At 45.8% G+C, this 12,410-nt stretch overlaps 1 protein-coding gene across 1 annotated transcript in view; it reads left to right on the top strand.

The window, feature by feature from the left end:
* The window catches only part of GLUD1 (glutamate dehydrogenase 1), a 140,832-nt gene that overhangs the window by 75,572 nt on the left and 52,850 nt on the right, over positions 1-12,410 (top strand). The gene's annotated exons all lie outside the window — the stretch shown is intronic.

Below are 12,410 nucleotides of genomic sequence, written 5' to 3'. Positions count from 1 at the left end.
TGGCTTAGTAAAGCTGTTCCCTGTCGCATTTTCCAATTTAACTTTATATTTTTCCTCTAGAGGACTCGGCAGTCATGCAGGCACACCGGATGTATCAAGGCACTTTTTGGGCTATTAGTGTCATCAAAAAAGTTCATACATTTTCCATATCGGACACCCCATGGCCTCCACCTATGTAGGACATCTGTGAAAGGGTGTATGCAATGTTTGTGTGCTTCGTAAATGGCCTGGTGAATGATGTAGTCCATTAATACCATAATACATGTCCCACAAGAGGGTGGTTTCCTTTGTGATGGCTTGCTATGTCCATATTGGGCAGGCCAGTCTGCATATACACTTAACTGATTGCCATCTAGCTGCAGATTCCTTACCATAGAACTTCCAGGAGTCTGGCTGGATCCGGAAGGTTTTTGATGGCAATGCCCCCATGTGCTGATGGGTGGCTTCTGTCAACACTGTGATGTCGTAGGCGTCTGGGTTGTCGTGATGTCTGCGTCGTCTATATAGGCACCAACTCGGCACCGTGATGTCCGTTCTTTTCTTTCTGCGACAGCCAGCGCGATCTGTCAAAGAGGGCTACCTCCTGTCACTTTGTGACAGACTTTTTTTTTTTACTTTGTCGATGTTTTTGGTGTGTAAGAATAGCCAGTAAAAATACATCGGGGTTCAAACAGCGCACCGCCTGTCACTGCACCATGTTGGTTACTTACCCTAATCGTATGTCTTTGGTGCCTGGAATGCGACGACCCAAAGTCGTGCTCCAACTGCCGGGCCAAGGCTCCAAAAACTTCAGAGGGAATTTTCCCTAAAGCTGCTTGCGGCCTGGTGTCTGGCACCACAGATCTCCCTGAAGATCCCGGTCGAGAGGAAGCACAAAGAGAACTTTGGCAATAACGAAGGAGACACGTCCTTACCACAAGGGGTAAGCTGTGACAGTGACAAACTAATGGGAATGATGGCATCATGCATACACCTGGTCCCAAATATTTGCCTCCACATGAGACCATTTCAAGAATGGATACAGCAGCAATAGTCACAGGCAACAGGAAGTTTGGAGGATGTAGTGGTTGTCACACGCAGTGCATCAGGAAATAGCGTGGTGGAACAAGGAAAACATATCACAGGGGAAACCATTCAAACAGCCAACTCCAACAGTGACCATCACGACCGCTGCCTCCCAAATGTGGTGGGGTGCACACATGAACAGGCTCAAGGTGAGGGGGTTATGGTCGCAGCAGGATGTGGTCAAACACATCAACTACCTAGAGCTAAAAACAGTGTTCCTAGCCTTAAAAGCCTTTCAGAAGGAGCTGTACGGGAACAGGGTGTTGATCCAAACAGACAACACAATCGCCATGTTCTACATCAACAAACCAGGAGGAACGTAATCAGTGGCACTATCAAGGCTAGCACAGGAAATATGGAGATGGGCCATTCCACTAAGAATAGACCTACTAGCAATACATATTCCAGGGTAGGACAATGTGGAAGCAGACAGACTCAACAGGCAGACATGAGCACCCCACGAATGGGAGCTCAACCAACAGGAAATAGAGAAGCTATTAAGGAAATGGGGTACACCGCAAATAGACCTGTTTGCAACACACCTAAATGCAAAATGCCAACACTTTGCATCCAGACAACCAGGTCATCAGTCCCAAGGGAATGCGCTATGGATAAGTTGGTCAAATACATTTGCCTACCCTTTTCCCCCATTCCACTGATACACAGGGTACTCAACAAATGCAGGACCAGCAACATGACGCTGATACTAATAGCACCCCAGTGGACCAGACAGTCCTGGTTCTCACAAATAGTAGAAATGGCGCCAGCACCAGCACACAGATTCCCAAGGAGAAGGGACCTATTAACAATGCAGGACGGAAGGGTGCTACACCTAGAGCCAGAGAGCCTCAGCCTGGCAGCATGGCTCCTGAAGACCTAGAATTTGCACACCTCAAACTACCAGCAAGCACAATGGCGGTGCTCAGGGAGGCAAGGAGTCCTACCACAATAAGGTGCTACGTAGCAAAGTGGAGGAGATTCGACGAATGGTGCATTAGAGAGAAACTACAAAGGAAAATTACAAAGGAATCTACCGTATTAAAATACTTAACACATCTACTACAAAATAAACTAAGCTACACATCCCTAAGGGTGCACTTAGCGGCAATAGTGGCTTACACAAGGGGAGAAACAGGAAAGAGTTTCTTCACCTCCCAAGTAGTAAAGAGATTTCTGGAAGGGGCAAAAAGAATCGCACCTCCAAACAGAATGCCAGCACCAGCATGGAACCTCAACGTAGTTCTAACTCAATTGATGAAGGCACCATCAATACACTGCACATGCTCACGCTGAAACAGCATTCTTAGTAGCTATCACATCGCTACGAAGAATGAGTGAATTGCAAGCGCTAACACTTCAAGAGCCCTACCTACAAATACACAATGATAGGATTGTAATGAGAACAGACCCACATTTCATGACAAAGGTGGTGTCACGGTTGCACATCAATCAGACAATTCAAATACCAAGTTTTTTCCAAAAACCAACCACAAGTACAGAAAGGGCGCTACACACACTGGACGCCAGAAGGGCGGTAATGCACTATATAGAGAGGACAAAGGAGTGCAGAAAGACAAAGCAATTCTTTGTATCCTTTGCAAGCAGTTTTTTGGGACGACCAGTTACCAAAAATACCATTGCACGGTGGATTGCACAAACCATACAACTCTGCCACAAACAAGTAGGCCAACAGTTACAAGGAGCAGCTCATGCTCACTCAACAAGGAAGAAACGAGCAACAATTAAGTTTCTAGAAAACACACCTATCCAAGACATCTGCCAAGCCGCAACGTGGTCTTCAGTGCACACGTTCACTAAGCACTACTGTATAGATATTCAGATGAACAAGGAAGCGCAAGTGGGACAGAAGGTCTTACAACACATATTCAGTAACCCGAGCTCATCTTCCACCCAGCCACCACAATAACTACAAACCGCTACAAAGTCTATGCACAGCATAGTGAATCCAGAAAGATTCACGCTGCAAAACGTATAGTTTCTTACCTGTAAAAAGACGAGAAAAAGACAATTCCTGACCCAACCACTAGATGGCGTAATAATGCACAGCATAGTGAATCCAGAAAGTCTTCAAGCTGCAAAACTACACCGACACGTAAGAAACTATACGTTATTCTGACAGCCATGCGTCCTTCCACTAGGCCACTATATGCCTTCCGATGCCCCCCCCCCCCGCCCCTGTCTGCATTCCTCTCTGACATTCTCCTTTTTATTGGGCCATCCGAAGGGTTACCTTTCGGCCCGTTTCTTTTTAAACCTCCTATTTTACATAGATTCTTGAAGGGGTTTACACACTTGTTTCCTCCTCCCCATTTATCATGCCCCAGTGAGACCTTAACCTGGTTCTCACCTATTTGATGTGTGCACCTTTCGACCACTGCACAATTGCCCCCTCCAACTGCTTAATTTCTAAACCTCTTCTTAGGGCAATACCTTCTGCCAGGATGGTGAGTGAATTGCAGGCTCTATCCTCTCTGCCTCCTAACCTGACAGTCTTGCTGGACAAACTTGTGCTCCGCTCTAGGGCTTCTTTTTGCCTAAGGTGGTGACACCTTTCCATCTAGGGAAATCTGTTGCCCATCTTCTATGCTCCCCTGCATCCTTCTATGGAAGAAGAGCGTCTCCACCGTCTGGACTTAAAGAGTGTTCTCGTTCTATGTTGATTGCACTGAAGAGTTCTGGGCAGATGACCCACTATTTCTAGGGTACATTGGAGCAAAGAAGGGTTGTGGTGTGCAGAAGAGGGCCATCTCTTGTTGGGTTATCCTCTGCATAAAAATGTGTTAAGCTTTGGCAAAGAGACAGCCTCCTGAAGGCCTTAGAGCTCATTCAACCAGAGCTAAGGTAGCAACCAAAGCTCTTCAGCGTGGTGTTACAGTCGTCGACATCTGCCAGGTGGCTTTGTGGGCATCCCTGCACACGTTTCCCAAGCATTATTGCCTTGATAATTTGGTCCGTAGGAAAGGCCTCTTGGGCCGTTGGGTACTACAGGGCGTTCTGGTCTAACACTTTTCTGTAGCCTCTCCTCCGTGGATGGTATTGCTTAGGTATCGGTTCTGAGGTAAGGAATCTGCGGCTAGATGTCTCTATTAGATGGACAAGTTACTTGTCTTCAGTAACGCCTTATCTGGTAGAGACATTATCCAGCTGCAGATTCCTCACAGGCACACCCATCATCCCCGTACAGCGGATCAGTTTTGTGTTGGGACTGTTCCCCTTCAGGGCCCTAGTTGGTCAACACACCATGGTCAGTTCACTTCATGGCTCCGCACTTCTGGCATGGAAAGTCGTGAAAAGTACTGATATCAGTGTGCCAAGGTGACACCTATATAGATGATTTGGACATCACGACTAACACGGAGTCAACGGACGTCACCTATCAGCACGCAGGGATACTGCTATTAATCATTCGGATCCAGCCTGACGCCTTGAAGATCTAAGGTAAAGAATCTGCGGCTAGATCATGTCTCTACCATATAAGGCGTTACCAAAGGTAAATGCCTTGTCCTTTAAGTCCACCTCCATAAAATCTGTAGGTAACCTCTTTCCCAATCCCTGCCCTGCTTGATCCCTCTCCTCCTAACCCCTTTCTTTGGCTCCAGCTTCGCAATGAGGCCACCAGGGAGATATATAGTATCAGTCCACTCCGCCTGTGTTTGGGTCTTCTCTTATTTGGACACCCAGGACTCCTACTTACCATTGTAAGAGAAAACTGCAGTAGACCTGGGGCACATGTCGCTATTTTCCTACCAGAATTGACTGCAGCCTGTAAAAAGTACATAGTGTTCATACTTTTGTTACTGCGGCAAGGAGCACTTTGCTGTACAAGGATAAGGACTGCCCCTGATCCCAGAAAGAGCAGCATAAGACTGAAGTTGAAAACTATACTTGGTGTTGACATAAGCCTGCATACATCTCCCCTGTTCCATTCTGTGCCCAACGTGTGTTTGTATCACCACACTTCAACCCCTTAAGGAACAGGAGGCAATGTGCCATCACGTGCAGTAGCTGATGTGATTTCTGTGTCTGTTAGTAGAATGTGGTTGTCCTGATCTGAACCCACATGAGCAACCTTTCTTTCCAATGGGCTTATGGAAAGATCAGCTTGATCAAGTGGAAACCCTAAGTCTAGATCCAAGTTGGAACTGGTGCCATCAGTGACTGACTGCAGTTGACCTGCCTGGTTCTATGGGTCCTCCATATCTTGAAAATCTTTGACTTCTGTCCTCAGCTAAAAGTCTAATGCTTTAAAACTCCATTGTGACTTCATATTAGTTACATGGCCGCTCTTACTTCTGCCCATCCAAATAAATTTGACTGCCCAGTTGTTGTGTTCAACTGGTTTGGGGTCTCCAGTAATCTGCATTGTGCCCCCCAACTGTACAGTTGTACTGGATCTGTATCAGTAAAGGAGCACAATTGACCGCACTGGGGTAGGGGTTCCTTGTTTGGGTTATATATTTTTGGGGTAATGTGTTTTTTTTTTTTTTGTTACCTTTTTACCTTCGGCACTGGAACCTCTGCTGCTGAGGCTTAAACCCACTGGCTTGTCCATTGTGGTATCCAAGGCTGGTTTAGGAATATAGTTTGGTCCACGGTCCTAACATAATTTTCTCTTGCCCACCTCTGGAGCGGTTTTTGGGGAGCAAAGCTTGAAAGAAAAAAAATAGATACCTATTATGTTGCAGCATAGGGAAATTATTTTTCATAGCAAAGCTCCAGAGGCATCTAGCTGTGCTCTGTTTTTAGTGTGGGGCCTGTGACCAACTCGCTCCACGTCATTATGGACACCGTTTCAAGTTCAGAACTTTTCATTGGAAGCCTAATGGATTCTGCCTGGTAGCCTATCATTTTCTTTCCATTGAAATAATTGGACTAGCACGCCTAAAAAAACATGATTTGGAAAAGAAAGTCCAGGACTGGAGGCAGTGTCCGAAATGACCCGGAATGAGATGTCTATTTTTGATTCTGATGACTGTGGAGTGAAAGGCACATAAAATTAAAGCAGGCTCAATAACTTTGAGGTGTAGGTTCCTACTCTCTCTTACCAAGTCCGAGGATTTTTTTTTTTTTGCCTTGCTAATGGCAACGGAGGTGCCACACCGATAGTTTTTTTGTTGTTTTTTTTTCCATTGATCCCCCCCCAAGCCATAATTCAGAGCTTTTGTCTTAGTGGTGCTCTGTTGACACTGATGTTGGTGTATTGGAAAACTTCCTCAACTGTTAGCAGATTTTTTTCGCTAGGACTAATTTCCCTTTTTTTGTACACCTGGCTTTGTTGAAAGCTCACCCATTTCAGTCTGGTATTTCAGGCATTTGAGGCAGTGCCACAACCTAATGCTTTTCTTTTGGTCTCCCTCACAAGTTGTTGGAAAAGATTGATTTTTGGGGCAGAAGTAATTATGCTTTCCTGATGAATAAAAATAATACATTCCCTCGAACTCTGTACACCGCGTAGTGGTAGTGTCTAAAAGCAATGTATTCCTGTTTGGTCTTTTTCATCCGAGGTAATCTCAGAGGAGTCGTATCTGATGATTCCTCTCTTCCGACAGTATCCCCAGTTACGGGGATGTGTACAGCTGTGGTTAGTGGAGGCCACTTGAAAGTACGTAGAATTTAGGAAGATTTTGTATAACCGCACAATCTTCTCGTCATCTGTGCAGGGCACACGGTGGAAGTCTTTATGGTCAATACCTCAGTCATGCACTACATCAGTATGATGGATGGGGGAACTTTTCGTGAATTGCAAGGTCTTTGTGGCGACCTCCCTTTCAGTCTTGGTTTGTCTTTTGGTACTTGATTTGATCAGAAATTCGAGTACACTCCATAACTAAAAACTCAGCCAGGTCACATCAGATGTCTGCTCTTGATGATGTTGTACCAGAGATCACCCATTTTGTCTCCCTGTTAACTCTTAGTATCATTGGTTTTGATCAGTAGTGTGCTCAAAGGATCTCTGGAAAAACTGATGTTTGAGGCATGTGAGCTGTAGATCACATGTTTTGCATACTCCTGCCATCTAGTGTTGGGTCCACATGTTTGGAAGTTGTTTTTCTTCAAAGAAGTCTTTCCAGTCACAAGGTAGGTGACTCCTCCTTTCGGTGATAGTGCGCATGGGCATCGACTCCATCGGCTTCATAAGTGAATTGCTGCTCTCCAGTTGGTCACTGTTTCTCGAGTTCCCCTCTGTGCGCAATACACTCACCCCCCCAATGGTATTATTTTCTATTGCGTATCTTCATTTTCCACATATCGTAAAAACTCAAAATCCCTCTTTCGATCGGGTAGCTCGTGGAAGGCCGTTGGGCCTACCCGCGTCGGCCCGCCATGCAGTAGATGCAAAGAAACTCCATTTAAATTCTGCCCGCGGTGCCACGCGAAGTTCCCGCGCACCGACTCACACGAAGTGTGCAACTTGTGCTTGTCACCGAAGCACAAAAATCAGGACTGCGACGCGTGTAAGGCTTTCTGATCTTACACGCTTCATGATATAAGAAGAGTCTTCGCGATCGTCTGGCTCAATGACGCGACATGCAAAGCCAGCACACGGGTTCCATTCCGGACCACTTTGGAGAAGATTTGGAACAGGAAACCGGAGAAGCCATAGGAGCAGAGGAAATGTCTTGAAATCCGGCTCCGATGAGGACGAAAAGCAAGGGCAGCGTACCATGAGTACTGATCTTCCCTTGGCCCAAAGTTCACCTAACACTTAAGAAGAAGGCTTTGGTCCAATCTCCGCCTGAGGGCCATGGTCTGTACCGAGAACTCTTGTAACGCCCGCCCTCCTGCTTGGTACCGACACACACCCCAAGACTTCCGGGTCCGAACTGAGTCATTCGAAATCTAGCACCGAGCTAAAACATTCGGGATCGAGGTCAAAGTCTGGTTCAAGCCTACCCGTTCTACGCCAAACATCTTAGGATCCAAAAACCTCTGTATCCAAAACACCGGCACCGAAACAGAAGGAGGCGATGACTCCAGCAAGGGAGCTCCATTTCGATGTTCCACCCTCGAAAATGGATCTGAAACAAAGAACACTACATTCATCCAACAACTGGACAGATTACCACCAAAGTGACACTAAAACTTAATCCAGAGAAGGAGAAAGTTTACCACATCCCTTCAAAAAAGAAGAATGTGGGCACTAACTCTCCTCCTCCTCCTTCTCCTGTGTCTCAACCATTACTAATTTCACCTGCTGACTCGCCAGCACCATATATACCTGATAAGGATGATTGGGACAAGGATGGATCTGGGGACAATGATCCACCACCTGCAGACCCCTGGGGGAGATTATGAGTCTAATTCTCCCACAGGAAACAGTCCTGATCTGTACCCTACTAGGCCCTCTCCACTAGATGACCGTGTAGGATACATAGAATTGTTAAACAGAGCTGCTAATTACCATGGGGTCAGTTATATAAGGAGTCCCTAGAAGATTTTCTTTTCGAAACTCTTAGCAGGTCACATAAAATCCTCGCACACACTTCCAATGCTCATGGGTATGCTCAGACATGTAGATGACATTTTTAATGATCCTGTGCGCGCAAGTATCCTCACCCCCAGTGTAGACAAGTAATATAAATCTGCACCAGCAGACACAGCTTGCATCAGGGGGCAGTTACCATTAGATTCTCTTGTCTTGTATAATGCACATAAGAGAGCTAATTCTCAAACGTCATGGGATGCTCCACCCCCAGACAGTTTTCTGGAAAAAGAATAGCCTCCCAAGCTGCAATTTTTTTGCGCATTTCCAATACACAAGCACTTCTAGCTAGGTACGATAGGGCGCATCGGAATATAATGGAGTATGCTCCAATTTCTAACTGATGAGCACAAATCCAAAGCTCAAGACCTAGTGTGGGAGGGGCAGATCATCTCAGACAATTTCTTCAGGTGTACGTTCGATGCTGCTGACACTGCTCCTAGAGCTGTCAACACCAGAGTTCTGTTAAGAAGGCATGCCTGGCTATGCATTTCTGGGTTCAAACCAGAGGTTCAGACTTCCATTCTGAACACACCATTTAACACCTCTTTGGCCCTGTAGTAGACTCATTAGACAAGATGAGAAAGAACACCGAGGTGGCGAAATCCATGGGTGCCCTCCAGTCACCTTCAGGCCGCGGCTCCTTTCGACGCTCCTTCTATTGGGGCAGGTCCAAAAATACCTCCTCAGACACTACCTCTACAACCTACAAAGGTAACAATAAACCCTCTTCCTCTAAGCGTTTCTTCAGAGGGGATCACAGAGGCAATAATGGCAAGGGTAGAGGTAGAGGTTCCAACACCCCTTCCCCCCCCCCCCCCCCCCCTACCCCCTCCTCCCTATTTAACACCTGTCAGGGGACGTCTTTCAAAATTCCTACCCGTCTGGCAGTCAATACCTACAGACAAGTGGGTACTGGAAATTATCCGTTCTGGTTATTGCCTGGAGTTTACCAACAATCCTCCAAACATTCCTCTACGTTCACACAAACTGTCACCACAGCACTGACCCCTCCTCAACCAAGAGGTTGTCTCTCCTTTTGAATGGAGTTATAGAGCCCATACCACTACAATACCCCATCTATTTTCTAATACCCAAAAATGACGGTTCTCTCATACCTATCTTGGACCTCCGAGAATTGAATCTTTACATACAATCAGACCATTTTCACATGGTAACACTTCAACAAGTGCTCCCACTCCTACAACAGGGCGACTATCTTGTCTACCCTAGACTTAAAGACCCCTGTTTCCATATTCCATTACATCCCGCTCATCGCACATTTCTCAGATTTATGGTAGCGGGCCATCATTACCAGTTCAAGGTACTCCCGTTCGGAGTTACCACAACTCCCAGAGTCTTTGCAAAGTGTCTGACAGTGGTCGCTGTTCACCTACATAGTCAACGCATTCATGTCTTCCCCCTACTTGGACGACTGGCTCATCAAAGCCAGTACGTATCCAAAGTGTCTCCAACACACTCACAGGACACTGCAGTTACTACAACAACTGGGGTTCACAGTCAATGTGTTAAAATCGCAACTTTAACCTTCCAACACCCAAAACTATCTAGGAGACACTTTAGATACTCGAAGGGCTCTAACCTTCCCCAATGCAGCCAGAATTCGCAATGTTCAGGCTCATCAGTGCAAGGCCTGTGGAGTCAACAGCAAAAGACTCTCCACATAAATCCTCTAGAGCTGCTAGCACTGTTTCTAGCACTCAAAGCATTTCAGATTCACCTGGTCGGCAAATCTGTCCTAGTTCTTACCTACAACATGACTGCTATGTACTATATACAAAAACAGGGGGGAGGACACACTCTCCAACTGTCGCACTTGACTCAAGCCATTTGGTAGTGGGCGATGCACCACAAAATCTATCTCCTAGCAGAACACCTCCCAGGAGTGAGCAATCAGGTTGCCGATCTCCTCAGCAGTCATAGACCGCAAATCCATGAATTGGAATTTCACCCTCAAGTTCTCCTCACATACTTTCAAAGTTGCTGAGTCCCTCAAATAGATCTTTTGCCACACACCAAAACGCAAAATGCCCAAACTTCGCCTCCAGGTACCCACACCCGCTCTCCAAAGGCAATGCACTATGGATGAACTGGTCAGGGATATTTGCCTACGCTTTTCCGCCTCTCCCACTCATTCCATTAGTGGTTTGGAAACTCCGGAAAACATCCCTTACGCTGATCCTAGTAGCTCCCACATGGGCCCGTCAACCTTAGTTCACAACCCTGTTGGAGCTGTCACTAGTTCCACATCAAAATCTGCACCTCGCACCCTGTCTCCTCACACAGACCCATGGAGAAATCCGCCACCAAGATCCCCAAACAACTGAACTTCGCGATCTGGCTCCTGGAATCCTAGTTTGGTTACCTAAATCTCCCACCAGACTGTATGAACATCATTAGAGAGGCCAGAAGGCCTACTACAAGAGCCTGTTATGCAGATAAATGGAAATGTTTTGTTTATCTATTGCAATAATATCAATCCTCTTGATGCTTCAATACAAAATATGATTTATCTGTTACACTTGCAGCAGTCCGGGTTAGCTTACACCTCTATCCGACTACATCTCGCTGCAATACCTGCGTGTCTACAAAACAGGCAACACTTATCTCTTTTTAGAGTGCCAGTATTCAAAGCTTTCATGGAAGGACTTAAAAGAGTTATCCCACCAAGACTTCCACCTGCCCCAGTGAGGAATCTTAACATAGTCCTCACAAACTAATGGGCCCACCTTTTGAACCCATGCATAAATTTGAACTATAGTTTCTCTCCTGGAAAACTGCATTCCCCATTGCAATCACTTTACTGAGGAGAGTGGGTGAACTACAGGCACTAACCATCGAAGAACAATTTTTCCAACTTCAGAGACAAAGTGGTTCTTCGTACTAACCCCAAGTTTCTACCTAAGACGGTTTCTGCCTTTCACATCAACAGCTGGTTGAGTTACCTGTAGTCTTTTTTCAACCTGATTAAGTGGCAGAACAAGCTCTACACACCTTAGATGTTCGAAGAGCCCTTTTATATTACATTGAAAAAACAAAATAATTTAGTAAAACTAAACCGCTTTTTGTTGCTTTTGCACCACCACACAAGGGCAATCCCATATCCAAGTCGGGTATTGCCAGATGGATTGTTAAATGCATTCAGACTTGTTATGCAAAAGCAAAAAGAATGTTAACAATACCCCCTAGAACACGTTCCACTCGCAAAATAGAGACTATTATAGCTTTCTTAGGAAACATCCCCATAGTTGACATTTGTAAAGCTGCAACATTGTCTACACCACACACATTCACCAAGCACCATTGTGTGGATGTGTTAGAGAGACAACAAGCTAATGTGGGTCAGGCAGTACTTAAAGCACTCTTTTAGACCACTCCAACAGCTTTGGGAGAATACTGCTGTATAGTCTATGCAAAGCATGTGATCTACAGCTCACATGCCGCGAACGGATAATGTTACTTACCCAGTAAGCATCTCTTCTTGGCATGTAGAGCTGTAGATTCACATGCGCCCACCCGCCTACCCAGGTACCTATACCTGTTGCTGTTCTCTCTTACTCTATATGCATGGACTTCTCTATTCTTTACTTACTAAGTTCATTCTCTCCCCCTGCGGGGAAAAAAAAAATCTAACAATGGAGTTGATGCCCATGTGCACTATCAACGAAAGGAGGAGTCCCCTACCTTGTGACTGGAAAGACTTATTCGAAGAAAAGCAACTTGCAAACATCCAGACCCAGCAATAGATGGCAGGAGTATGCAAAGCATGCGAATATACAGCTCCACATGCCAAGAACCGATGCTTACTGGGTAAGTAACA

The sequence above is a fragment of the Triturus cristatus genome, chromosome 1_2 (assembly GCF_964204655.1).
Source record: "Triturus cristatus chromosome 1_2, aTriCri1.1, whole genome shotgun sequence".
Lineage (NCBI taxonomy): Eukaryota > Metazoa > Chordata > Amphibia > Caudata > Salamandridae > Triturus > Triturus cristatus.
This window is presented reverse-complemented; position numbering and strand designations above follow the sequence as displayed.